Here is a 13,869-nt window from a genome sequence, read left to right as displayed (position 1 = left end):
ATGTTTAATGTCTTTGCCTACTAATTATGTCATCTATATAATTTCTGAGTCTATTTCTATTGACTGATTTTTCTTTGAATTATGAGTTACATTCTTTTGCTTCTTTTCATGTTTGGTAATTTTTTATTGCATGCCAGATATTGTGACCTAGTTGGGTGCTAGATATTTTTCTATTTCTTTAAATATGCTTGAGCTTTGTTCTAGAATGCAATTAAGTTCCTTGGCAACAATTTGATCCTTTCAAGGCATGCTGTTAGGCTTTGTTAGCTGGGGAAAAAGTAGCATTTAGTCTAGAGCTAATTTTTCCCCACTACTGAGGCAATACCTTTCTGAGTACTCTACCTGAGTCCTTATATATTATGAAGATTTTTCCATGGCTGATAGGAACATAAACTCTTCCCAACCTTGGATGAGCTCTAAGTATTGTTCTGCCTGTTTCTTTCCTGCAAGTCTTTCCCCAGTATCAGGCAGCTTTCTCACACATATGCTGACCAGAGTTCAGCTGAAAACCCTGGGGAACTCTGTGTAGTTTCTCTCTCTCTCTCTCCATCTCTATCTCTAACTTTATCTCTCTCCCTCTCTGCAGCTCTCTCCTTTCCATGAAATGTATTCACTCCTTTCCATGAAGCTCTGTCCTTGCTAGTACTCTACTCTTCAAATCCTAGCTGTTTTGTGTCCCTGAATTCTCAAGCCTGTATCTTTAGCTCGGGGAATCTGATGGGCTCTGTCTGAGTCTCCCCTCCCTTGCCTATGGCCTGGAAACTCTCCATAAACTCTCTTCCAGTCTCCTGTTATTCCATCCAGTGCAGGGCTCACCACATTTGTTTTCTTTTCACCAAAGATCACTGTCGTGTACTGCCTGCTGTCCAGTGTCTGAAAACCATTAATATGTAAGTTATATTCAGTTTTCTAATTGCTTAAAGAGGAAGGTCTCTGTTCCTTCATCTTGACCAGAAGTGGTAGTTGCTTCATTAATCTTGGGTAGTCATTTGCTCCTTCCTTCCATCCTTTCCTGTCTATGGTCCTTTCCTACTTACTTTATCTGTGACTGACTAAGATGTCTTAAGAGCTACCTGCTTACTTTTTAGATGTACACACTCATATTATAGAGCAGAATACTTTAAAAAAATGTTCTTCTTATTATACAAGTGCTACATGTTTATTTGGAAAAAAGTAGAAAATAAGCAAAAATCTCCTTTAAGTCTTCTACATTGAGGTTATTATTCTGACATTGACATTTCCTGATAGACTGACATATGCAGCAAAAGAGAGTTCTATTTAGAACAAAAACTTACTACTCACTCCAGTTTGGGGAGGAGCAATGCCATCTCAGAGCTAGGGGATTCTTTTATTGGGAAACACCATCATGTTTCTTGGTGGAATTTTCTGATGAGGTCTCATGAGCATGTCATATGCAAGTAGGTGAGAAAAGAGAGGACTGAATTTTTCTTCCTAATAAAAAGGCAAATCTGTAGTGTTCCAGAGGAAAGTGGAGAAGAGGAAGAGAAAATAGAAGGCTTAAAAAAAAAGAAGCCTATGACGAAGGTAATAAACTGTGGTCTAAGGAGAGAAATTTCCTGTGGCCAGAAATTGTTTAATGAATTTTTAGAATATATATCTAATATTTAGTCATTGCTATTTGTTTTGTGCCAACATTTCTAAAATTTTAACCACAGTCTGCTTATGCTTTTGATGCTTTGGGGGAATTCATTCCTTTACCAGATATTTTCTGAGCATCTACTCTGTGCCAGGTACCATTCTGGCATTCTGGGTGCTTGGGATACAACAGAGATCCCTGTCCTTTGGAGCTTGCTTTTGGATAAGGATCAAACAGTATAAAAGAAAAATAAGAAATAGGTAATTTTTATAAAGTTTTATAAAGTAAGAAGTACTATAGAAAAAAAGAAAAAGTAGAACAGAAGTGTGGATAGGCAGGGGGTGAAGGGGGTAGTTTACAATTTTAAATAGGATGATTAAGATAAGCAAAGACTTGAAGAAGATGGGGGAGCTAACCACATGGATCTTTGAGGGAAGAGTGATCTCAGCAGAGGGAATAGCCAATGCTAAGGTCTTGAGGCAGAAACTGCTTTTTGTGTTAAGGACAGAAAGGTGACCAGCATACTGTTTCATTACTCATAATCAGAAAAAGAAAATAGACATGTATACGTTCAATCCAGGTGTGCTTCAGTAAGTCCGTAAATTTTAGGAAAAAAAAGTATTTTCATCTAGGAGCAAAAGCAAGAAATCCAAGTAGCTGTTGCCTGGGGGGAATGAGGTAGGATGGCTATCAGCAACGAAACAGTAAAAATGGCTCAAAGATGCCAATAAGATATTTCTCAAATGTACTCAGATTTGTTATTGATACTCTCTTAGTAGTTAATCTCTCTCTCCTTTTTTTTTTTTTTACAGTGAATTCTGGCTAAAAGTTTTCTTTTCTTTTCTCTTCTTTTTATTGGAGTATAATTGCTTTACAATATCATGTTAGTTTCTGCTGTACAATGAGTTGTTAATCGTATAGTTGTTTTGTCCAAGCCCCTGTCTGCCTCTACAGTATAGAGGTCCTTTGTAACTTTTTGTCCCTCTTTTTTTGTTCCCCCTTCCTTCTGAGGACAGGCTCTTCCCATTGTGGGCACATCAACCAACAGGCCTCACCTACCTCTAACCCTGGAGTAGAGGCCATGAGTCAGGCTGGAGAATCAGAGTATTTCAAACTCTTGGCCACAGCAGTTGGTTCTGGGATGGGCAAGTTACACGATCCACACAGATTTGGGTTCTTCTGAGAAATGATGTGGATACTGGGAGATTACACTCCTTTTTAGGAACACTGGCTACAAATATGTTATGAGCCTGGTAGATGTTTTCCTGACTTGGAAAGTCTTCTTAATGAAAAGCAGAACTGAGAAGGGAGAACCAGAGGGAAAGAGATACACGGAAGGAGAAACAGAGACAGGAACAGAGATAAACATACAGACAGAGACAGACTAATGACATTGAAACCTTGAATCCAGCCATGCTGGAGGTCAGCACTGCCCCCTTGCATTACTCATTATGTTAGCTAATAAATTTCCTGCTTAAACCAGTTTGAATTGGAACTTGAGTTGCAAGTTCCATCACCAAAAAATCCTATTGCATGACAACTCTTGCCCTCTCTAAACTTTCCCCAGAGTGTTTCTGGGAGTCCCAGGAGGGCTCTCACATGCCTCTAGAATTGGTCTGGGTTTTCCCTCTCTGTTGCCACATTTTCAGCCGTGGCTCAGAAGAGGTTCTGCTACTCCCAGTGTGAGCTAAGCCTGAAATCTGCCAGCCAGTGTGTCATTGTCTCTGCAGAGCAGAGTCCCCTTCACAGGCTGAGAATTCCTGCTGACTGCTCCAGGCAGTTGCTGAATGCAAAGAAGCCTCCATCTATGTTTTCATTTAGAAATCCCAAAGCAAGGTGAGCCTGAGGCATGACTAAGTAGAGTGGCCACCATGCTGTTAGTGGCCACATTCACCCACGTTCAGAGAGCCTGAGCCAGGCTCCATATTTGGGACCCTGTTCCCTGTAACTTCGGGCTCCACTAGAGCACAGCTCATGTGCAAGTTTCCTTCCCCTATAAAGGGACAAGCCTCAGGCACCCTGACTCCCCCCACCTCCATTGCTATTTGGCTCTCAACTGTCTTCTTAAATTCGGCTGACATGTCTGTATAGATGCAGCCATTGACACTGTTCTGATTCTGTTTAGTTTGTGTTTTTCCCAAGAGATCTCATTCCTGAGCAATTCTGATATAATCGGTTTGGGAGAGGGCCACTGTGGGTGGGGCTGGTGTAGTCACTTATCACTTCCTTGTGATTTTCAGACCTTGATTCTGGTTCAATGGGATCAGTCAGCTACATACAATATGGCATGAATTTTGATTGCTGAGGTTGAATAGCCCTGAATAATCAGCCTGCCATGTAGGCTGATATTTGTTTTTGAGCCAAGACTATAACGACAGACTGTTTAAAAATAAAAAAAACAAAAACAGTCTCAAAGAAACTGATGTATTGGTGACTTGTCAAGCTACAGCAGCATTTTCACAAAATAATCAGCCTTATGATAATTAATATTGTAACAGGCATATTCAGCATTTCTTTAGGGCAGACACTATGATAGCTACCTTCTTACTCTGATTTGATTTGGAAAGGAGCTATGCAATGCACTTGCTAAATTTGCAAGCAAAATCCGGGAGTAGGGGTTGAATAAAACCTTTGGTAAATCTATGAAGCTGCCGAAAAGTTTTACATTCAATGAGGTCAAGTTCAGGATTATGTATCTGGTTTGAAGGTCTGGGGAGTAGTTGATGAATCGAACACCACAGCACATATATAAAGGTATGGCTGTGAAGAGAGTGGTGGATATTAGGATAACTCCCCCATGCTTTTTTATGGAGAATCAGCATTTGACACTGTTAGACATTTAATTTAGAAGCCTAAAGAAGACCAGAGTTGAGAAAAACATAAAGTATTTAAGCATTTTTTTTTCCTGTAAGCTTGGAAGATTGTGCTTTCAAGTTGCTGGATAAAGACAAAACCTTAGAAGTAACCAGCAAAACCCAAACACCCATAATCACTCAACACACTTGGAACATCCCAGTGAAACAAACACGCCATGCAGGATTTGTGACCGTATCTCTTGCTTATCCTTTCTTGTACCTTGTGATGTTTCCATCCATCTCTCTCAAGCCTACTCGGTGGATCTCAGAAGAGCCCTCTTGCTCTGCAGTGAATCTGGCATTACCACTGTCCAAGTCTTCAGGCTCAGTCCCGGCTCTAGGGTACCATACGATGATTGGTGTGACCCACTTTGGCATCGTGTAGCTGACCCAGCAAAAATGGATTCCAGCATCTAAGGGAAGTCTCTTCCCCTTACTCTTGCTTCCGTCTCCTGCCGCGCACTCCAAAACATGTTGAAATGCTAAAAGAATGAAAAAGAACAAATGGGAACTTAAAATGAAAAGAGTTACTTGATAGACTTTGTTTTCCTTTCATAGCACAGTGTGTTGAAGTGGACCTGATTTCTGAGTCACTGAGTACACAGTTTGGCACCCTGTAGTGGAAAAAGATCCAATGATTTGTCAGTCATCCTGACTGGCCAAGAGAACTGCCTCTGGCCACTGATGCCCTGTGATGGGAACATTCGGGCCAAGCCTCTGGTACTCTGGTGGTGGTGTTGGAGTACGAGCCACACCAACTGGATCTGTGCAGCCACTTTGTTGAAATTGCGGTGCAGAACTTAAATAGAATCCTTCCTAAACCTAAGGCCCAGTTCCTCATTGCAAAGTTCACTGTCCTCAGAGATGAAATACCCATCTTTGTTAAGGTTTGCCAGTTTTAAAATTTTTTCAGGGACTTCCCTGGTGGCGCAGTGGTTAAGAATCTGCCTGCCAGCGCCGGGGACTTGGGTTCGATCCCTGGTCCAGGAAGATCCTACATGCCGCAGAGCAACTAAGCCCGTGCATCACAACTACTGAGCCCACAGGCCGCAACTACTGAAGCCCATGCGCCTGGAGCCTGTGCTCCACAACAAGAGAAGCTCCCACTCACCGCAACTAGAGAAAGCCCATGTGCAGCAATGAAGACCCAATACAGCAGCCAAAAATAAATAAAGTTAAACATTTTTTCAATATTTTATTCATACTTTTATTAAGTAATATGAGTTATATGAAAAAGGACCAACACCTAGAGGAATGGAAATACCACAGAGGTGAAAAATCATCGCCTAAACATTTGTACTGTTCTTCAAATGTTGGCAGAGGAGGGAGGTAAGCACGTAGGACACTAGGGAATTCCTTACTTTTTTCTTTGTGGAGTTTTTGGCTTTTGCCACGAGCTTCCTTAACTTTAACAACTAGAAAACATCACCCTTCCCTTGGTTTTCTTTTCCTCTTCTTTTCACCAGGAATCTGTAAACAAGGATTTTTTTTCCCTCTTTTAATCAAACATTCCTCTCAGAATCAGGGCCCTTTTCCAGGGTGGGCAGATACCTTCTCAACAGGCTGTAGCTCCTTACTATATTCTGTTTCTGTGTGAATCGTCGATTCTCATGATTATTTTCACAACCAGAAGAGTCTTAGATGCTCGTTAAGGATTTTTCAGAAGGTAATTTGTGGGGCAACTGTGACTTGTAATAGCACAGAACCAGCCCACATTCTGCCACTTGCCGTCACTGTCCACGGCAGACATTACTAACCCATTATGGCATATGCCTTCCCATAGATTTGAGTGTCCTTCAGAATCTTTCTCAGTGGCATGCTCCAGACAGCTACTACCAATCAGAACTGGTACATGAAAGGACTCTTCTTTGCCAGCCTTTGGCTCCAGTGTTTCTTGTCAGCCTCAGCAGAGTTGCCGAATCTGGTTCTTCAGGATGGAAGGAGGTGAATGGGGATTCCCCCGGCTAGAAGGTACTTCAAAAATACTTATTTCCTGAGCCTCCTGAATCAAAGCAGCACCTGGCTTTAGGGATTCTGCAAGAATAACATCTGGGGAAGTCATTTCCAGCCATAGGGAATTCCAGTTCCAAGTAGCCAGGAGAAGGCAACCAGCATGAGAATCTAATAGACGCTGCTATCACGGAGGGTTCTGACTTCTTGTTTAACTAAGCATCACCGCTTCTCTCCACTCTTGGAAGGACTCTGGGTATAACTCTGTCCTGAGATGTCTCTGCCACAACAACCTGAGTTTACAGAAGAGGATAGTAAGCTGAGAAGTAGCAAAACAGACTAGAGCTGCCTATCAGAATAAAAGATGAAGCACGAGGGAGCCAGACAGCAGGGAAAACCTCATTAATGGCAATTCATTCATAAAATACCTTTCATCATTTGGACAAGGCAGGGACTACAGTTCATTTCTGTACTATCTATGAAGAATTGTAGGTAAATTAAGAGGACAAATAAGATCATGCTTAGTAAGAGAACAAATTGCTTTGCACAGAGAAACCCATGTTATTGAATATAACTGAGAACATAAAAATTGCATTTTATTTAAAATGTTCTTTAATTCATACTTTTTTTTTTTTATGGTACGCGGGCCTACTCACTGTTGTGACCTCTCCCGTTGCGGAGCACAGGCTCCGGACGCGCAGGCTCAGCGGCCATGGCTCACGGGCCCAGCCGCTCTGCGGCATGTGGGATCCTCGCGGACCGGGGCACGAACCCGTGCCCTCTGAGTCGGCAGGCAGACTCTCAACCACTGCGCCACCAGGGAAGCCCCTAATTCAGACTTTTTCATAATTAAGGCCAGTTTTACCCAGGTGATCTGAATTTGTTTTTCCCAGAACAGGCCCATTCCAGCCTTCATAGAAAATACTGCCTGCTTGCTGTAGGTAATCCCCACACCCCAGAGGCTCTCTGTGTTGACCAGCCTGATTCCTGATCCCCTTCCGAAACCAGGTGGTATCTAGTTCCCTTCTGTGCATCTCTTCATCTTCTACCTTATCAGTAACTCCTGACTCTTGGCTCCATTTCCCAGCATACCTAGAGTGGTGCCTATCGGCACCATTTTTCCAACAACAGTTGCTCACTTCGTGTCTCTGTGTCATTTTTTGGTAATTCTCACAGTATTTCAAAGTTTTCATCATCATTATACTTGTTATGGTGATCTGTGGTCAGTGATCTTTTTTTTTTTTTTTTTTTTTTTTTTTTTTTATGCGTTACGCGGGCCTCTCACTGTTGTGGCCTCTCCCGTTGCGGAGGACAGGCTCCGGACGCGCAGGCTCAGCGGCCATGGCTCACGGGCCCAGCCGCTCCGCGGCATGTGGGATCCTCCCAGACCGGGGCACGAACCCGTGTCCCCTGCATCGGCAGGCGGACTCTCAACCACTGCGCCACCAGGGAAGCCCCTAGTGATCTTTGATGTTACTGTCGCAAAAAGATTATGACTCACTGAAGACTCAATGATGATTATCATTTTTAAACAAGAAGGTATTTTTTTTTAATTTATTTATTATTTTTTCTTTTTTTTTGGTTGTGTTGGGCCTTTGTTTCTGTGCACAGGCTTTTCTCCGGTTGTGGTGAGCAGGGGCCACTCTTTGCTGCAGTGTGCTAGATTCCCATCACGGTGGCTTCTCTTGTTGCAGAGCACGGGCTCTAGGCGTGCGGGCCTCAGTAGTCATGGCACACGGGCTCAGTAGTTGTGGCACACAGGCTCAGCAGTTGTGGCTCACGGGCTCCAGAGCTCAGGCTCAGTAGCTGTGGCACACGGGCCTAGCTGCTCCGCGGCATGTGAGATCCTTCCTGACCAGAGCTCAAACACGCATCCCCTGCACTGGCAGGCAGATTCCCAACCACTGCGCCACCAGGGAAGCCCCAAAGTATTTTTAATTAAGGTATGTATATTGTTCTTTTAGATATAATGTACTGCACACTTAGTGGACTATAGCATAGTGTACACCTGACTTTTACATGCACTGGGAAAACAAAAAAATCATGTGACTCACTTAATTGCAAAATTTGCTTTATTGCAGTGGTCTGAAACCAAACCCACAATATTGCTGAGGTTTGTCTGTACATTGAATATGCATAAGGAAACTCACAAGGGATACATAAGAAAATTCACAAGCGTGGTTCCAGTTAGAATGGGTTGAAAGTAGGAAGAGGGAACTAGGCGAATATGGGACAGAGGTAAGGGACTTTTCATTGTATGACTTCTTATTGTTTATTTTATTTCTGAAAGATGTTAAGGTAATACACACTTAATGAATTAAGTAAATGAATTGGATTTAAGAAGAAAAATAACGACATTGCCCAGAAAAAAGGAAACTGCTCATTCTATGAAATCAAGTACCTTGGATTGAATAAAAATGCACTGGAAAGGGCTTCCCTGGTGGCACAGTGGTTGAGAGTCCGCCTGCCGATGCAGGGGACACAGGTTCGTGCCCCGGTCCGGGAAGATCCCACATGCCGCGGAGTGGCTGGGCCCGTGAGCCATGGCCGCTGAGCCTGCGCGTCTGGAGCCTGTGCTCCGCAAAGGGAGAGGCCACAACAGTGAGAGGCCCGCGTACCGCAAAAAAAAAAAAAAAAAAAAAAAAATGCACTGGAAGGATACCAAGGCTAGTGTCACAAAGTTTTCTGTTCTTTTTATTTTAAGCTGCCTTAAATCAGTTTAGGAAATAGAGAACAGACAAATAAACAAATGTGTATGTTTATGCTAACATTTGTTGATCAGTCTTGACTTATCTAGACAGACCAACAATTCTTTTAAGTTAGGAAGTGGGTGTTACCTCAGAATTATTCAGAGACTCATTGGTCTAATTGGTACCCTCTCTTGAGAGATGTTCACTGGGGGTCTGTGTGCTGAAAGAGTGATGGGAGGCATTCTGGCATTCCATACAACAAGAGAAGAATCTATAGGGTGAATAAACAACAAGGTCCTACTGTAGAGCACAGGGAACTGTATGCAATATCCTGGGATAAACCATAATGGAAAAGAATAGGAAGCAGAATATAGATATGTATAAATGAGTCACTTTGCTGTACAGCATAAATTAACACAACAATCTCAATCAACTGTACTTCAATAAAAATTTTTTAAAAAAGAAAAGAGGGGCTTCCCTGGTGGCACAGTGGTTAAGAATACGCCTGCCAATGCAGGGGACACGGGTTCGAGCCCTGGCCCAGGAAGATCCCACATGCCGCGGAGCAACTAAGCCTGTGTGCCACAGCCACTGAGCCTGTGCTCTAGAGCCCACGAGCCACAACTACTGAAGCCCACGTGCCTAGAGCCCATGCTCTGCAACAAGAGAAGCCACCGCAATGAGAAGCCCGCGCACCACAAGAGTAGCCCCCGCTGGCCACAACCAGAGAAAGTCCGCGCACAGCAACAAAGACCCAATGCAGCCAAAAATAAAAATAATAAATAAATAAATTTAGAAAGAAAGGAAGGAAGGAAGAGAGAGAGAAAGAAAGAAAGAAGAAAGAAAGAAAGAAAGAAAGAAAAAGAAAAGAATCTCAAAATCAAATATGGTAAAATTCAACCTTTCACTAGAAACTGAGTTACTCTGAGGGGAAAACACACTCTTCTTACCTGACACTACCAACGGTGACCACTGTCTTTGTGGTGTGAAAGGAACACCACAATCAGAAATCATTTTCACATTAAGTGTAAAGTTTATTACTGCAATTGTACCATTTCACTTTTAACAATGGAAGAAGTAGACATCATAAATTTCTCTTATACATACCTCTAGAGTAGGGTTACTCTATACAAGAGCATAAAGTGTATATGTTCTAAATCCAAACAGAACAGTTTCCTTGAGATTCTGTTTAAAAAAGAGGTCCTGATGAAATCCACATGTCTTACATTCAACCAAAATGATGTTGATTGACAGGGGAAAGAACTTCAACAACTGGCAAGAAATAGGACTTTATTGTGGACTGAGGAAGTTTACCCCCAAATCATGAGGCTGAGATAGAAGTCTTAATTTCTTTAAGTTCTTACCAGAGTCATTCCCAGCTCCTGACTTTCATTGACATCGATGGCTAAATCATTTTTCCACCCTCACCCTCTGGCCAGGAAAGTCTGCCAGAGCCATCTTTGTGCTCAGTATATCTTGGATGAATTATTGTAAAGTGATGAATGGGGTGTAGAGACAGGGATGGGGAGGTGGAAGCGGAATGAGCAGAACAGACTATAGAGGTTTTCCTAAGCCGCTCAGGCCTTGGGTCGAAAGAATTTCAATAGGCTATCCTGTTATCTTTTTCTTTTTTCTTTGGTAACAATACTAGCAGTTTCTGGGAGATGATTTAAATTAACATTGCTACCTTAAAATATTTTCAGTCTCTTCTTTTGAGCAATAAAACCTCTTTGCTCAGTAGCTCTGTTCCTTTGAACTCTTCGGAAGGGTTAGTTTAATCAAGGATTTACATTCCTGCTCACTCCCTACGTATTAACTGAATATGTCTGAGATAGTTATTCATAGCTCTCTCATTTTCTGAAAGAATATGTGTGTGTAATATATATAAATATTTACCTGTTACTTAGTATCTGTTTCCCTCTATTAGAACAAAAACTACATAATAATAGATGCCTTGTCTGCCTTATTCCCCTCTGGACCCCCTGTACCTAGCATAAATCTTGGCACGCAGCAGGTACTCAATGGATATTATTGAAAAATACATCTGGGTTCAAATCTAAATTGTCACTTAGAACTTTCTGTTCTTGGGTAGGTTAATTAACCTGAGCCTGGGTCTCTTCATCTATACTAATAGTATCTTTCTCATAGAGTTTTTGTTGCAGTTAAAGAGTGCTTAGTGAAAAGCCTGGCAGATAATAAGCATTTATAAAATGTTAGCTGCTTGTGGTTGCTAGCTCTGGGCCACCTGTGGCTTCTTTCAGAGAAATTTATGATAGGACAATCATTTCAAACCCAATGTGTTGTATGTGTGGTTTACATAGTGAAGAATTTTGATTGTTTTAAAATTATACCTAAATTCTCACTGTTTTAATATCGGTGTTTTATTTTTAACAATCCGAAATATTGATCTATGGCATCTGACAGGTTAGTTGGTCTCTAGGCTGTTATAAAGTTAAAGAATATATTGTTTATAAAGAGCAGTGGATTAACTGTCCCAGAGATTACAACTAATCCAGATTGGTTTGCTAATAACTGTTTGTAAATTTAGGTTAATAACAAGTTATACCAGTTGAGCGATTAAAACATCTCAGCAATTTTACCATCCTGAGCTGTTAACTATCCAGACACTAAAAAACATTTCAGCGTAGAAAAATTGGGGGGAACTGATTTCTACACTGACTAACTGTTGAAAAAGTTCAAGTATTGATTTTTTGACAATAGAGACAAACAAGCCAGAAATAACGTAGCAAAAATATATGACAAATATAATCAAGGAATGGGAGACAAATAAATATTTACAAAATAAGAGTATACTATACTCACTTCTTTGATATACTTAGGAATTTGAAAATCTTGATAAAATAAGTGTTCTTATTCTAGAACTCTAAATAATTATAAAAGTTGAATATTTGAATAGACCACCAACTATGAAGAAAATTCTAATTACTAGGGAACTACCTCAAAAAAGTAGCAGGCATGGAATTATTTTCAACTGATGGTGTGTATTATTTGAGATTCATGAGATTCATCTATGGTTTTGTATGGAATTAAAAATTATCACTTTCAGCTGCTGTATTCCATATTTATTTTTCCCATTTTGTGTGTGTGTGTGTGTATATATATATATATATATATATATATATATATACTCAATTTATTCCATGAACAAGACATATCTCTCCATTTACAGAGTCTTATTTAATGTATTTTGATAAAATTTTATGACTCCATAAAGCTCTTATACAGATTTTGCTACATATATTCCTAGGAAATTCATATGTTTGATGCTATTATATATTGAGTCTTTCTTAAAAAATGAATTAACTGGAATATTTGGTCTTTTTGTGCTTATTGTTATTACTGATACATTTGGATTAGTACTATCATCTCATTCTGTACTCTTTTCTCCCACCTTTTCTGTGTCTCTTTTGTAATTTTTTCTTGCTTTCTTTTGGATTGACAGAATATTTTCTCTTATTCCATGTCTCCCATTTATTGGGAAATTAAACTTGATATTGGTATTCTAATTGGTTACCCTAATCATTTTAGCTTGCATACCTAACTTATCAAAGTCTACATCTATTCTATATCTGTATCTACCTCTGAACACTCCCAGCCCCCTTAGATCACTGGAACTCCAGACACCTCACTGCAGACTTACATGCTATTGGTGGCAGGTATTTTAGGTATATTTTTCACCAAATCCTCACAAGAGATTATTACTCAACAATCAGTGATTTACTGCTGGTGGGAATGTGAATTGGTTCAGCCACTATGGAGAACAGTATGGAGGTTCCTTAAAAAACTACAAATAGAATTACCATATGACCCAGCAATCCCACTACTGGGCATATACCCTGAGAAAACCAAAATTCAAAAAGAGTCATGTACCAAAATGTTCATTGCAGCTCTATTTACAATAGCCCAGAGATGGAAACAACCTAAGCACCCATCATCGGATGAATGGATAAAGAAGATGTGGCACATATATACAATGGAATATTACTCAGCCTTAAAAAGAAACGAAATTGAGCTATTTGTAATGAGATGGATAGACCTAGAGTCTGTCATTCAGAGTGAAGTAAGTCAGAAAGAAAAAGACAAATACCGTATGCTAACACATATATATGGAATTTAAGGGGAAAAAAATGTCATGAAGAACCTAGGGGTAAGACAGGAATAAAGATGCAGACCTACTGGAGAACGGACTTGAGGATATGGGGAGGGGGAAGGGTGAGCTTTGACAGGGTGAGAGAGAGTCATGGACATATACACACTAACAAACGTAGTAAGGTAGATAGCTAGGGGGAAGCAGCCGCAAGGCACAGGATATTAGCTCCGTGCTTTGTGACAGCCTGGAGGGGTGGGATAGGGAGAGTGGGAGGGAGGGAGATGCAAGAGGGAAGACATATGGGAACATATGTATATGTATAACTGATTCACTTTGTTATAAAGCAGAAATTAACACACCATTGTAAAGCAATTATACCCCAATAAAGATGTTTAAAAAAAAAAACAATCAGTGATTTATCCACCTAGTTACCATTTTCTTTACATCATTCTTTTTTCTTCCATCTCAGACCTTCCATTTGTAATTGCTTTCTCTCTGCCTGAGGTGCATCATTTAGAAATTCCCTGTTGAGTGTCTGTTGGTGGCAAACTCTCTCAATCTATATTGTCTGAAAATGTCTTTGTATGTTATTCTTGAAATATATTTCGTTGAGTGTACAACTTTCAGTACATATTTTTTTCTCAACATGTTGTTGATACAATTCCC

This window comes from Phocoena sinus, chromosome 12 (genome assembly GCF_008692025.1).
Source record: "Phocoena sinus isolate mPhoSin1 chromosome 12, mPhoSin1.pri, whole genome shotgun sequence".
Classification (NCBI taxonomy): Eukaryota; Metazoa; Chordata; class Mammalia; order Artiodactyla; family Phocoenidae; genus Phocoena; species Phocoena sinus.
Note: the sequence above shows the minus strand (reverse complement) of the source record.